General features: G+C 35.2%; 1 non-coding gene and 1 pseudogene across 1 annotated transcript; both read left to right on the top strand.

Annotated features, from left to right (window-relative positions):
- The first annotated feature begins 3469 nt into the window (after nucleotides 1-3469).
- Nucleotides 3470-4626, top strand: LOC148546078 (uncharacterized; annotated as a pseudogene).
- An 8059-nt stretch (nucleotides 4627-12685) lies between these two features.
- Nucleotides 12686-12793, top strand: LOC148546077 (small nucleolar RNA R71). Its single transcript, XR_015901621.1, has one exon. It is a non-coding gene; the product is annotated as a small nucleolar RNA R71 (small nucleolar RNA).
- The last annotated feature ends 397 nt before the right edge of the window (nucleotides 12794-13190 follow it).

Below are 13190 nucleotides of genomic sequence, written 5' to 3'. Positions count from 1 at the left end.
TATTACAAACAGTGATTGGATAAATAATTTTCAAATTCTAAAATTAAAAACATAGATAACGCTTTACATATTTATATGAGTTACTGAATCAATTTTTATTGAATAACTATCTTAAATATCAATTATAAAAAAATGCTACTATATCAGCCAATGATAATAATCATGAGACACGTAACATTATTTATTATTAAAAAATATATTAATTTAATAATATTAAATATATAATAAATTTCTAATGTGAAATGTTAACATATAAATACAAAAAATAAAGGTAAATTAGAGTATAACAAATAAACTATTTTTTAAAAAATATTTTTACAATCTTAACGGACAAAATACTCATTATATTGTTAATTTATCATAATAAATTAAAAAATAAATTTAAAAATGTCACAAATTTATGGACGATATTCAAACTTTGAAAAAAATCAATAGAAAAAAATATAATAGAAGCATATTATTTTTAAAATATTCTCTGTTTCAGAATAAAATTAAACAAATTTAAAATAATTAAAATCACCTTTATACACGACATAAAAGTTAACTTTAATCATGATAACTAATTTTACTCTTATAAATTCAAATTATGCTTATTATTTGTATTGCTCTTTAAAAATATAGGTCTGGAATCACATTATAATGAAGTTGTTCAAGTAAAAAATGTGGTAATGTCCTAACTGGTTAGTATCCTATATATTTAAAACATGTAATAATGTCGTTTTAAGTCATTTTGCCTATATATTAAATTTTAATATAGAAGATTAATAAAATTAATTAACTTAATTTACGCAATTTGATTTGATTTCTGAGAACTAATTTTTAATTCTTAAGATAATCTACAACATATTAAGTTTGTATTTTTTTTTGTATAAGTGTACGATAAGACATACACCACTGCTACTAATTCAATGCCTCAATCAATCTCTTATAATGAGCCAGTTACAAACAATGCTAAAAGCCATGCAAATATGAATAGTTAGTACTCACTTACTCTACTTATATTTTTAATATTTTATCTTTATCGCATATTATTCATTTAAAATATTTTTTGTATTGAATAAATTAAGAGGTTTGATATTGTACACTACTATATAAAATGCCTAATATCAAACAAAATTATGAATTCTATAATAAAAAAATAAAATAAATAATTAACAAATACTATAAATTTTAAATAGACAATACATTCATAAGACTAATAATAACAATAACTTTGTAATAAAATTTTGGTAACAACATTTATCTTTTAAAATTAAATAGTAAAATTAGAAAAGATCTACCTTAAACACAAAACAACAACTATTAAAAAATAGTACAAAAATATGTCTTATTTTATCTCATGTATTTATTAATGTATTGTACAAATTACATAGATCTTTTTATTATAGAATCTTTATCCAATTAAAAATTTAATAGATAGTAAAATTTGGTCATAGTAAAATATGTTCTAATTTCTTAAAAAATATCAAAATACTATATTAAATATTACAAGTTAATAGGTAACTAAATTAAAAATTCTCAAATTAAAAACATAGATAACATTGTATATATTTTTATGAGTTACCGGACAAATTTTTATTGAATAACTGATTTAAGTACAAACTAAAAAAATGCTACTACAAATATTATTTAATGGCAATAACCGTAATACACATAACATCATTTAGTGATGAAAAATAAATCTTAATTAAATTACAGTAACTAGATAATAAGCCCTTGATGATAAAAAAAAACTTATCAAATTAAAATTTAATAATGTATGGAATATAACATAAACACCCAAAAAAAACAAAATAAAGTACAATGAATAAACTAATTTTTAAAAATATTTTCGCAATTTTAGTGGACAAAATCCTCATCATATCGTTATTTTGTCATAATAAATTTATAAAATTAAATTAAAAATATTATAAATTAATAGACGACATTCAAAACTTTTAAAGAAATACAATAGAAGTATTATCATTCTAAAAATACTTTTTGTATATTTTAGAATAGTTGAGAATAAAAATTTACTCTATCGAATATTTCACCTCATATATTACCTAGAACTTTAAACTATGACCATTTTATATTACCTCTTTATTGTGTGGTTTTATAATTTAACATTTTAAAGTGTTTTATAGTAATTTTAATGTCAACAAAATATGATATAAATAAGATCACGTCAATATTAAAATAAAAAAATACTTATCTAATAAATTTAAAAAATAAATAATATATTACCAAAAAATTAAAATTAATTTCTTAAAAATAATAGAAAAGCGGACAGCACGTTAGTGCCTATTGAGCCGCTAGTTGTAATAAGGTTGATTGGATTTAATACACATACCATGAATTAAAATGTGCCACCGTGCCAGCACTACATTAGTAATATAATGTTATCCATATTTATTATTTTCATTTACGATATTGTTATATATAGTTTTTTTTTTTTTTCATATTTCGTCGTAGGTTTTCTGAATTGTTGACAAGAGTGAGATGAATTTATACACAATAATTAGGTCATCAGTTCTTCTTTTGAAGAGGAAAAAGGAGGAAAAACATAGGAGATTTCTTGTTCCTTTATTATTCTTTTTCTAGAGTTTCTTAATTTTTTGTATTCTTAGTACTAATTTTATTTTCTTTAATTTTTTTTAATCTCTCAAATTTAGGATCTTAGATATTGATATTGTTGTAATTCTCTTTTGATGGTATATTAATTCTATTTTGTTTAAAAGCCTCATTTAATACTGTTATTGGTCCAAATAATCCGATGCTACTTACATTGTAAGCTAATAGCTACTATATATCTACCAAACACCCATGTTATATTTTACAGCACAAAAAATTATGGAAAAAAAAAAACAGATAGGTCCTGATTTTTTAAATTTTTAATAAATACATCTTTTGATAAAATTTAAATATAAAAAAGTCTCTAACTTTAACAAATAAAAGACAATTTAATTCTTTCGTTTATTTGCCTCTTATACACCAAACGGAACTGATTAACATGGTTGAAACGGTGTCCAGGTGTTCGTTACGGTACCATACTGGAAGAGGAATAAAGTTTAAAGGATAAATAGGTCCTTGCTGATGAAAACGACGTCGTTTTACAAAGGTAGTCCTTCTTATTAAAAACCCTTTGGCAAGACAGAAATTACCATATACTGCTCTAACCCCTTCATCAAGGCAGAGCTTCCTTCCCTCTAAAACGAAACTGAAGTATCATTGAAGAGGGTGGAGTAGGAGAAACGAAGTTCGTATGCTAAAGAAGTTCAGTCATCAATCAAGGTAAGCAAATGCACAACGTTCATGATCACATTTGCATTAGGGTTCCATTTAGTGTAGGGTACGATGCATGCAAATGCATTCTGTCATGGTTGCTTCCTGTTTCAGTTTATTTGAAAAATGTATTGTGTTCTCATTTCAAAGTTTCTTAGGGTTCTATGCATTGTGGGTTGATTTTGTTTTTATTTAAAAATTACAGATGACTGATAGATATGTAATTCCTGTTTTTCACCATGGAAGAAAGTTTGTGAGGAATGGTGATAGAGGACTTGTTTATGTGAATGAAAAAGTAGAAAAATTTTCAAAGATAGACATAGATTTTATCAACTTTGGTGATTTGGTGAAGTTGTATGAGGGTTTAGGATATCCTGGCTACAAGACAATATACTTGTTTGATAGTACGGCAAGTGATATAGAATCTGGGCTTCATCATTTAATAGGGGATAGTGGATTGTGTAACAATTTAATTATGAATGAAGAAAAAGATAAGTTCTATGCTTACTTTGATCATGCTGTTAATGAACCTGAGTATGTAGAAGAAGCAGGAGGCAGGAATACAGGAACTGGAAATGTTGAGTGCATAGAACTAGATGACATCTGTGATAATCTGATGACATCATCCTCTAAAGACGGCTACGAGAGCACGGAGGATGAACCTTACAAGCCTCCACCTCCGCGGTATAATGATGACAGTGATGATGAAGAGAGCAGTGGAGAAGAGAAGCGTACCAAAAAGAAGAGAAACATGACTTACAAGGAAAAAAAGTGACTGTACCAAAGAGAAAAATAAAAGAGAACAAGAAGGATCCACTAAAGAGGAAGGATGCACCAAGGAAGAATACATCGAATATTGGTAGAAAAAGACCTAATGTACAACCAAGTGTTGGGCCCAGTGTAGACCAACGAGCTGGGCCTTCTTTGAAAACTGGTGGGCCTAGTAATGGGCCTATTGTACACTCAAGCTCCACTGATTCAGAGTATGACTATGAATACCATTAAGAGGATTTACATACCCCTATTTCTTTTGATGAAGAAGCTGAGAAGCAACACTGGTCCGAGTTCAATGATGAGTATGGATTTGAAGAAGGCCACTTTGAAGTAGACACCAAGTTTGCAACTCTTGATGGTTTTAAAGAAGTGGTGAAGGACTTGTTCATATTTGAGGGTAGGGAGCTTCAGTGGATTAAAATCGATAAAAAAAAAGGGTTCGGGTGGGCTACAAAGGAGAAGAATGTCCATGGGTTGTACATATATCCTACAATAATTCTCTTAGGTGCTTCCAGGTTAAAACTTTTAAATCTGAGCATGCATGTGCAAGGGACATGGGCAGTAATGCTGCTGACCAACACTGGCTGAGCAAGAAAATTGAAAAAAGGCTAGCTATCTATCCTCAGATGACTAGGAAGGAGGCTAGTGATTTCTAAAAGATGAGTTTGGCATACATTCTCATGATAAGATGGTTTACAAGGCACTAAAGGAGGCAAGAGATAGAATTGTTGGAAGTGAGAGTGAGCAATATGGAAAGTTGAGGGATTATCTGTTTGAACTCTTACACAGCAACCCTGGATCTACCGCACTCTTAGAAGTGATACCAATTCCATAGTCCCCACCAGTGTTTGATAAGATATATATATGCCTGGATGCATGCAAAAAAGGCTTCAAGAGTGGCTGTAGACATCTAATAAGTTTGGATGGTTGCTTTCTAAAAGGGTACTTCGGTGGACACTTACTTTCAGCGATGGCACAAGATGCCAATAATAATTTCTATACCATTGCTTATGCTGTTGTCGGATCAGAAACAAAGGAGTCATGAAAATGATTTTTAACTCTCTTACAAGAAGATATTGGGAATGCAAGTGTGCACAGATGGAACTTTATGTCGGATCAACAAAATGTTAGTAATTTATTTGTTTATGCTTATGTTCTGAAATCTAGTTCATTATGCTTCTATTATGAAAATTTAGTTTATAAAATTATGCTTGTATTTTGAAATATAGTTAACTTGTTGTATTCTGCAATTTAGATTATTTGTATTAAAACTGCAGAAATTGAGACTTGTTCTGTTTCTACTTTTTTTTTTGTTAAATTGCATTAGTTCAGTTTTCTCATACCAGTGGCATTAGTTAGCATTACTGCATTTGTATATTATATTATAATTTGTTAAATTGCATCAGTTCAGTTTTCATCATACCAGTGGTATTAGTTAGCATTAGTTCATTTATGTATCAAGTTAGCATTAGTTCACTTGTGCATCATTCATGTATTAAGTTAGCACGAGTGCATTTGTGTATTATATTAGAATTTGTTAAATTGAATTAGTTCAATTTTCATCATACGAGTGGCATTAGTTAGCATTAATTCATTTATGCATCAAGTTAACATTAGTTCACTTGTGCATCATTCGTGTATTAAGTTAGCATTAGTGCATTTATGTATTATATTAGAATTTGTTAAATTGCACTAGTTCATTTTTCTCATGCTAGTGCCATTAGTTAGCATTAGTTCATTTATGCATCATGTTAGCATTAGTTCATTTGTGTATTACAATTTGTTAAATTGCATTAGTTAGCATTAGTTGACTCGTTTGGGTTGAGTTTGGCATTAGCATTATTTGTGTATTAAATTAGAATTTGTTAAATTGCATTAGAATCTGTTATAATTTGGTTCACTTGTTTATGATTTTTTGTTCATTTAGAGATGATATTATGCTACTTTCAGGGTCTTCTTGAAACAATGAAAGAGGTGATGCTAGAGGCACCACATCGAAATTGTGTAATGCATATGTGGAAAAACTTCATCAACCGTTTTAAGAATTTGCAAATCAGAGATGTGGTTTGGGAGTGTGCAAGCTGTTCAATCCCCCTGAGTTTGTAGAGACCATAGAAAAGCTTAAGAAGATTAATGAAGAGGCATGGGAGTATCTTACAAGATTTGATCCTCGGGTGTGGGTGAAGGCTTACCTTAACCATGGGCCAAAGGTTCATTCTTTGACAAATAATATGTGTGAATTCTGGAATGCCAAAATAGGAAAGTACAGAGTGAAGTCCATTCTTACAATGTGTGAAGAGTTGTGTTGTTATGTCATGATGAGAATGACGAAGCATATCACTCTACTATCAGCATATCCTGGAAAGCTTGTTCCGGTACAGCAAAAAAGACTTGCCCGAATGATTAAGACCAGCAACAGATGGAATTTAGAATGGACAGGTGATAATGAAAGGAAGTGGTTTGAAGTGAGTCGCAAGACATCAAGAGTTTATGTTGATTTGATGAAACATACTTGTTCATGCAATATATGGCAACTAACAGGTTGACTTATTCTTTGATTAAAAACTTGTTAAATGAGTAATGTATTCTAAACTTGTATGTGATTGTTGAATTATAGGAATGGCTTGTGTTCATGCGATTGCTGCTATTAGGAAGAAGCATGACAAGCCAGAAGATTATGTGCACAAATGGCTTTGCATGGAGTCCATCCATCTGACTTATGCACACTCTATCCAACCAGTTCTCAGTGAAGAATATTGGCATAGAATAGGTTATGTCAAGCCAGATCCTCCACCCATTAAGAGGGCGATTGGTAGGCCAAAAGTGCATAAAAGAAAGAAGGATCCGATAGAGGATTTGATCCAAGGGGACAAGGTAAGAAAAATATTTCGCATAACATGCAGCAAGTGCGGCGAGAAGGGTCACAACTATAAGACGTGCAAGGAAACACCATCTAATCCTAATTGGAAGGCTAAAACCAGGAAACCAAAGCACCAGAACTCAAGTAGTCAAGCACTAGTGGAACTTTCATTATTCCAATCTGCTCCAGAGCCTGAGGTAATAAAGCACTTAAGGATTTAGTTGTCTTCGATAGAAAAGTCAAAGGATTTACGTATCTTCAATAGAAAAGTTAAAAGATTTCTATGTCTTTGGTGGACGAAATTGTGATCACATTAATGTAGTACTCTTTGTTATTGTATGGAATCATTATTATGGCTCTTTACTATGTGTGGACACAACTCCGTTCAACTAACCAGCAAGTGTACTGGGTCGTCCAAGTAATAAACCTTACGTGAGTAAGGGTCGATCCCACAGAGATTGTTGGCTTGAAGCAAGCTATGGTCACCTTGTAAATCTCAGTCAGGCGGATTTAAACATGATACTTTATTAGATTAAAATAAACAATAAAAGGGATAGAGATACTTATGTAGATTCATTGGCAGGGATTTCAGATAAGCGAATGGAGATGCTTTTCGTTCCTCTGAACCTCTGCTTTCCTGCTATCTTCATCCAATCAGTCTTACTCCTTTCCATGGCTGGCTGTATGCAAGGGCATCACCGTTGTCAGTGGCTACATCCCCTCCTCTCAGTGAATCATATGCTCACGCACCCTGTCACGGCACGGCTATTCATCTGTCAGTTCTCGATCATGCTGGAATAGGATTCACCCTCCTTTTGCGTCTGTCACTAACGCCCAACACTCGCGAGTTTGAAGCTCGTCACAGTCATTCAATCATTGAATCCTACTCAGAATACCACAGACAAGGTTTAGACCTTCCGGATTCTCTTGAATGCCGCCATCATTCTAGCTTACGCCACGAAGATTCTGGTTAGGAGATCTAAGAGATACTCATTCTAGCTTAATTCATGTAGAACAGAAGTGTTTGTCAGGCACGCGTTCATAAGGGAGAAGGATGATGAGCGTCACACATAATCATCACCTTCATCACGTTCTTGGGTGCGAATGGATATCTTAGAAGAGAAATAAGAAGAATTGAATAGAAAACAGTAGTACTTTGCATTAATCTTTGAGGAACAGCAGAGCTCCACACCTTAATCTATGGAGTGTAGAAACTCTACCGTATGAAAATACATAAGTAAAGGTCCAGGCATGGCCGAGAGGCCAGCCCCTCTGATCTGAGAACCAGGCGTCCAAAGATGTCAAATACAATAGTAAGAGGTCTTATTTATAATAAACTAGCTACTAGGGTTTACATGAGTAAGTAATTGATGTACAAATCCACTTCCGGGGCCCACTTGGTGCGTGCTTGGGCTTGGGCTTGAGTGTTACACGTGCAGAGGCCATTTGTGGAGTTGAACGCCAGTTTCTGTGCCAGTTTGGGCGTTCAACTCTGGTTTTGGATCCTTTTCTGGCGCTGGACGCCAGATTTGGGCAGAAGGCTGGCGTTGAACGCCAGTTTACGTCGTCAATTCTTGGTCAAAGTATAGACTATTATATATTGCCGGAAAGCCCTGGATGTCTACTTTCCAACGCAATTGGAAGCGCGCCATTTCGAGTTCTGTAGCTCCAGAAAATCCACTTTGAGTGCAGGGAGGTCAGAATCCAACAGCATCAGCAGTCCTTTTTCAACCTCTGAATCTAATTTCTGCTCAAGTCCCTCAATTTCAGCCAGAAAATACCTGAAATCACAGAAAAACACACAAACTCATAGTAAAGTCCAGAAATGTTAATTTAACACAAAATCTATTAAAAACATCCCTAAAAGTAACTAGATCCTACTAAAAACATACTAAAAACAATGTCAAAAAGCGTATAAATTATCCGCTCATCACAACACCAAACTTAAATTGTTGCTTGTCCCCAAGCAACTGAAAATCAAAATAGGATACAAAGAATAGAATATACTATAAATTCCAAACTATCAATGAAACAGAGCTTCAATCATATGAGCGGGACTTATAGTTTTTTGCCTCTTGAATAATTTTGGCATCTCACTTTATCCATTGAGGTTCAGAATGATTGGCATCTATAGGAACTCAGAGTTCAGATAGTGTTATTGATTCTCCTAGTTCAGTATGATGATTCTTGAACACAGCTATTTTATGAGTCTTGGCCGTGGCCCTAAGCACTTTGTTTTCCAGTATTACCACCGGATACATAAATGCCACAGACACATAATTGGGTGAACCTTTTCAGATTGTGACTCAGCTTTGCTAAAGTCCCCAATTAGAGGTGTCCAGGGTTCTTAAGCACACTCTTTTTTTGCTTTGGACCTTGACTTTAACCGCTCAGTCTCAAGTTTTCACTTGACACCTACACGCCACAAGCACATGGTTAGGGACAACTTGGTTTAGCCGCTTAGACCAGGATTTTATTCCTTTAGGCCCTCCTATCCACTGATGCTCAAAGCCTTGGGATCCTTTTTATTTGCCCTTGCCTTTTGGTTTTAAGGGTTATTGGCTTTTTCTGCTTGCTTTTTCTTTTTCTTTCTATTTTTTTTTTGCCTATTTTTTTCTCTTTTTTTTTTTTTCCCGCAAGCTTTGTTCTTTGCTGCTTTTTCTTGCTTCAAGAATCATTTTTATGATTTTTCAGATTATCAAATAACATGTCTCCTAGTCATCATTCTTTCAAGAGCCAACATATTTAACATTCTTAAACAACAACTTCAAAAGACATATGCACTGTTCAAGCATACATTCAGAAAACAAGAAGCATTGTCACCACATCAATATAATTAAGCTAAGTTCAAGGATAAATTCGAAACTCATGTACTTCTTGTTCTTTTAAATTAAAACAGTTTTTATTTAAGAGAGGTGATGGATTCATAGGACATTCATAACTTTAAGACATAGTTACTACTACTAATGATCATGTAATGAAGACACAAATATAGATAAGCACATAACATATAAAATGAAAAAACAGAGAAAGTAAGAACAAGGAATGAGTCCACCTTAGTGATGTCCTTGAGCTCTTCTATGTCTCTTCCTTGTCTTTGCTGCTCCTCCTTCATTGCTTTTAGATCTTCTCTGATTTCATGAAGGATGATGGAGTGCTCCTGATGTTCCACCCTTAGTTGCTTCCAATAATTGTGTGGGAGAAAATGAATCCCCTGAGGTATCTCAGGGATCTCTTGATTTGCAGTCAAATGTTCTACCACTGAGCTATAGACCCTTGATGGAAGCTTTTGTCTTCCCTTTCCTCTTTCTAGAGGTTTTTCTGGCCTTAGGTGCCATCAATGGTTATGGAAAAAAACAAAAAAGCTATGCTTTTACCACACCAAACTTAGAATGTTGCTCGCCCTCGAGAAAAAGAAGAAAGAATAGAAGAATAAGAAGAAGATATGGAGGAGATGGATGGAGGTGTGTATTCGGCCATATGGGTGGGATTGGGTGGGGAAGAGATGTTGAATTTTGAAGGTAAGTGGGTGTAAGGATGTGAGTGGTAAATGGAAAACAGAAGGGATGATCATGAATGGAAAGAGAGATGATGAGGTAGGTGGGGATCCTGTGGGGTTCACAGATCCTGAGATGATCCTGTGGGGTCCACAGATCCTGAGGTGTCAAGGCATTTACATCCCTGCACCAAGTTAGGCATGCAAAATGCCCTTGCACACAACTTTGGGCGTTCAGCGCCAGGTTGGTGCCCATTTTGGGCGTTCAACGCCCCTATGCTGCCATTTCTGGCGTTGAACGCCAGAACCATGCTTGTTCTGGGCGTTCAGCGCCAGGATGCTCCCATTCTGGGAGTTCAGCGCCAGAACTATGCTCTGTTCTGGCGTTTGAACGCCAGACAGATGCTCCTCCAGGGTGTGATTTTTCTTCTGCTTTTTTTTTTATTCTGTTTTTGAATTTTTTTTGTTTATTTTGTGACTCCACATGATCATGAACCTAAGAAAACATGAAAAACAATAAAAATAAGAATTAGATAAACATTGGGTTGCCTCCCAACAAGCGCTTCTTTAATGTCAATAGCTTGACAGTGGGCTCTCATGGAGCCTCACAGATGTGCAGAGCTTTGTTGAGACTCTCCAACACCAAACTTAGAGTTTGGATATGGGAGTTCAACACCAAACTTAGAGTTTGGTTGTGGCCTCCCAACACCAAACTTAGAGTTTGACTGTGGGGGCTTTGGTTGACTCTGCTTGGAGAGAAGCTTTTCCTGCTTCCTCTCCATGGTTGCAGAGGGAGATCCTTGAGTTTTGAATACAAGGGAGTTCTCATTCCATTGAAGGACTATCTCACCTCTGTCAACATCAATCACAGCTCTTGCTGTGGCCAGGAAAGGTCTTCCTAGGATGATGGATTCATCCTCTTCCTTTCCAGTATCCAGGACTATGAAATCAGCAGGGATGTAAAGGCCCTCAACCTTTACTAAAACGTCCTCTACTTGTCCATATGCCTGTTTTCTTGAGCTGTCCGCCATCTCTAATGAGATTTTAGCAGCTTGCACCCCATAGATTCCCAGTTTCTCTATTACAGAGAGGGGCATGAGGTTTATTCCTGAACCAAGGTCACACAGAGCCTTAAAGATCATGGTGCCTATGGTACAGGGTATTATGAACTTTCCAGGATCCTGTCTCTTCTGAGGCAATGTCAGTTGATCCAGATCACTTAGTTCATTGATAAACAAGGGAGGCTCAGCTTCCCAAGTATCAATGCCAAATAATTTGGCATTCAGCTTCATGATTGCACCAAGAAACTTGGCAGTTTGCTCTTCAGTAACATTCTCATTCTCTTCAGAAGAGGAATACTCATCAGAGCTCATGAAGGGCATAAGGAGGTTCAATGGAATCTCTATGGTCTCTAGATGAGCCTCAGAGTCCTTTGGTTCCTCAGAGGGAAGCTCCTTATTGATCACTGGACGTCCCAGGAGGTCTTCCTCCTTGGGATTCACGTCCTCTCCTCTCCTTACAGGTTCGGCCATGGCGCTTATGTCAATGGCCTTGCACTCTCCTTTTGGATTCTCTTCTGTATTGCTTGGGAGAGTACTAGGAGGGATTTCAGTGATCCTTTTACTCAGCTGGCCTACTTGTGCTTCCAGATTTCTAATGGAAGACCTTGTTTCATTCATGAAACTTACAGTGGCCTTAGATAGATCAGAGACTAGATTTGCTAAATTAGAAGCATTTTGTTCAGAGTTCTCTGTCTGTTGCTGAGTTGATGATGGAAAAGGCTTGCTATTGCTAAACCTGTTTCTTCCACCATTATTAAAGCCTTGTTGGGGCTTTTGATCCTTCCATGAGAAATTTGGATGATTTCTCCATGATGAGTTATAGGTGTTTCCATAAGGTTCACCTAAGTAATTTACCTCTGCTATTGCAGGGTTCTCAGGATCATAAGCTTCTTCTTCATGAGAAGCCTCTTGAGTACTGTTGGATGCAGCTTGCATTCCATGCAGACTCTGAGAGATCATATTGACTTGCTGAGTCAATATTTTATTCTGAGCCAATATGGCATTCAGAGTATCAATCTCAAGAACTCCCTTCTTCACAGGCGTCCCATTATTCACAGGATTCCTTTCAGAAGTGTACATGAACTGGTTATTAGCAACCATGTCAATGAGTTCTTGAGCTTCTGCAGGCGTTTTCTTTAGGTGAATGGATCCACCTGCAGAAGTGTCCAGTGACATTTTTGATAGCTCAGATAAACCATCATAGAATATATCCAGGATGGTCCATTCTGAAAGCATGTCAGAAGGACACTTTTTGGTCAACTGTTTGTATCTTTCCCAAGCTTCATAGAGAGATTCACCTTCTTTCTGTCTGAAGGTTTGAACATCAGCTCTAAGCTTGCTCAGCTTTTGAGGAGGAAAGTACTTGGCTAAGAAAGCCGTGACCAGCTTATCCCAAGAGTTCAGGCTGTCTTTGGGTTGAGAATCCAACCATAATCTAGCTCTGTCTCTTACAGCAAAAGGGAAAAGCATGAGCCTGTAGACTTCAGGATCTACTCCATTAGTCTTAACAGTATCACATATCTGCAAGAATTCAGTTAAGAACTGAAAAGGATCTTCAGATGGAAGTCCATGAAACTTGCAGTTCTGCTGCATTAGAGAAACTAATTGAGGTTTAAGCTCAAAATTGTTTGCTCCAATGGCAGGAATGGAGATGCTTCTTCCATGTAAATTGGAATTAGGTGCAGTAAAGTCACCAAGCATTCTCCTTGCATTGTTGTTGGGTTCGGCTGCCATC

Source organism: Arachis ipaensis, chromosome B9 (assembly GCF_059453495.1).
Source record: "Arachis ipaensis isolate K30076 ecotype BB chromosome B9, ASM5945349v1, whole genome shotgun sequence".
In the NCBI taxonomy this organism is placed as follows: Eukaryota; Viridiplantae; Streptophyta; class Magnoliopsida; order Fabales; family Fabaceae; genus Arachis; species Arachis ipaensis.
Note: the sequence above shows the minus strand (reverse complement) of the source record. Positions and strands in the feature narration are given on the sequence as shown.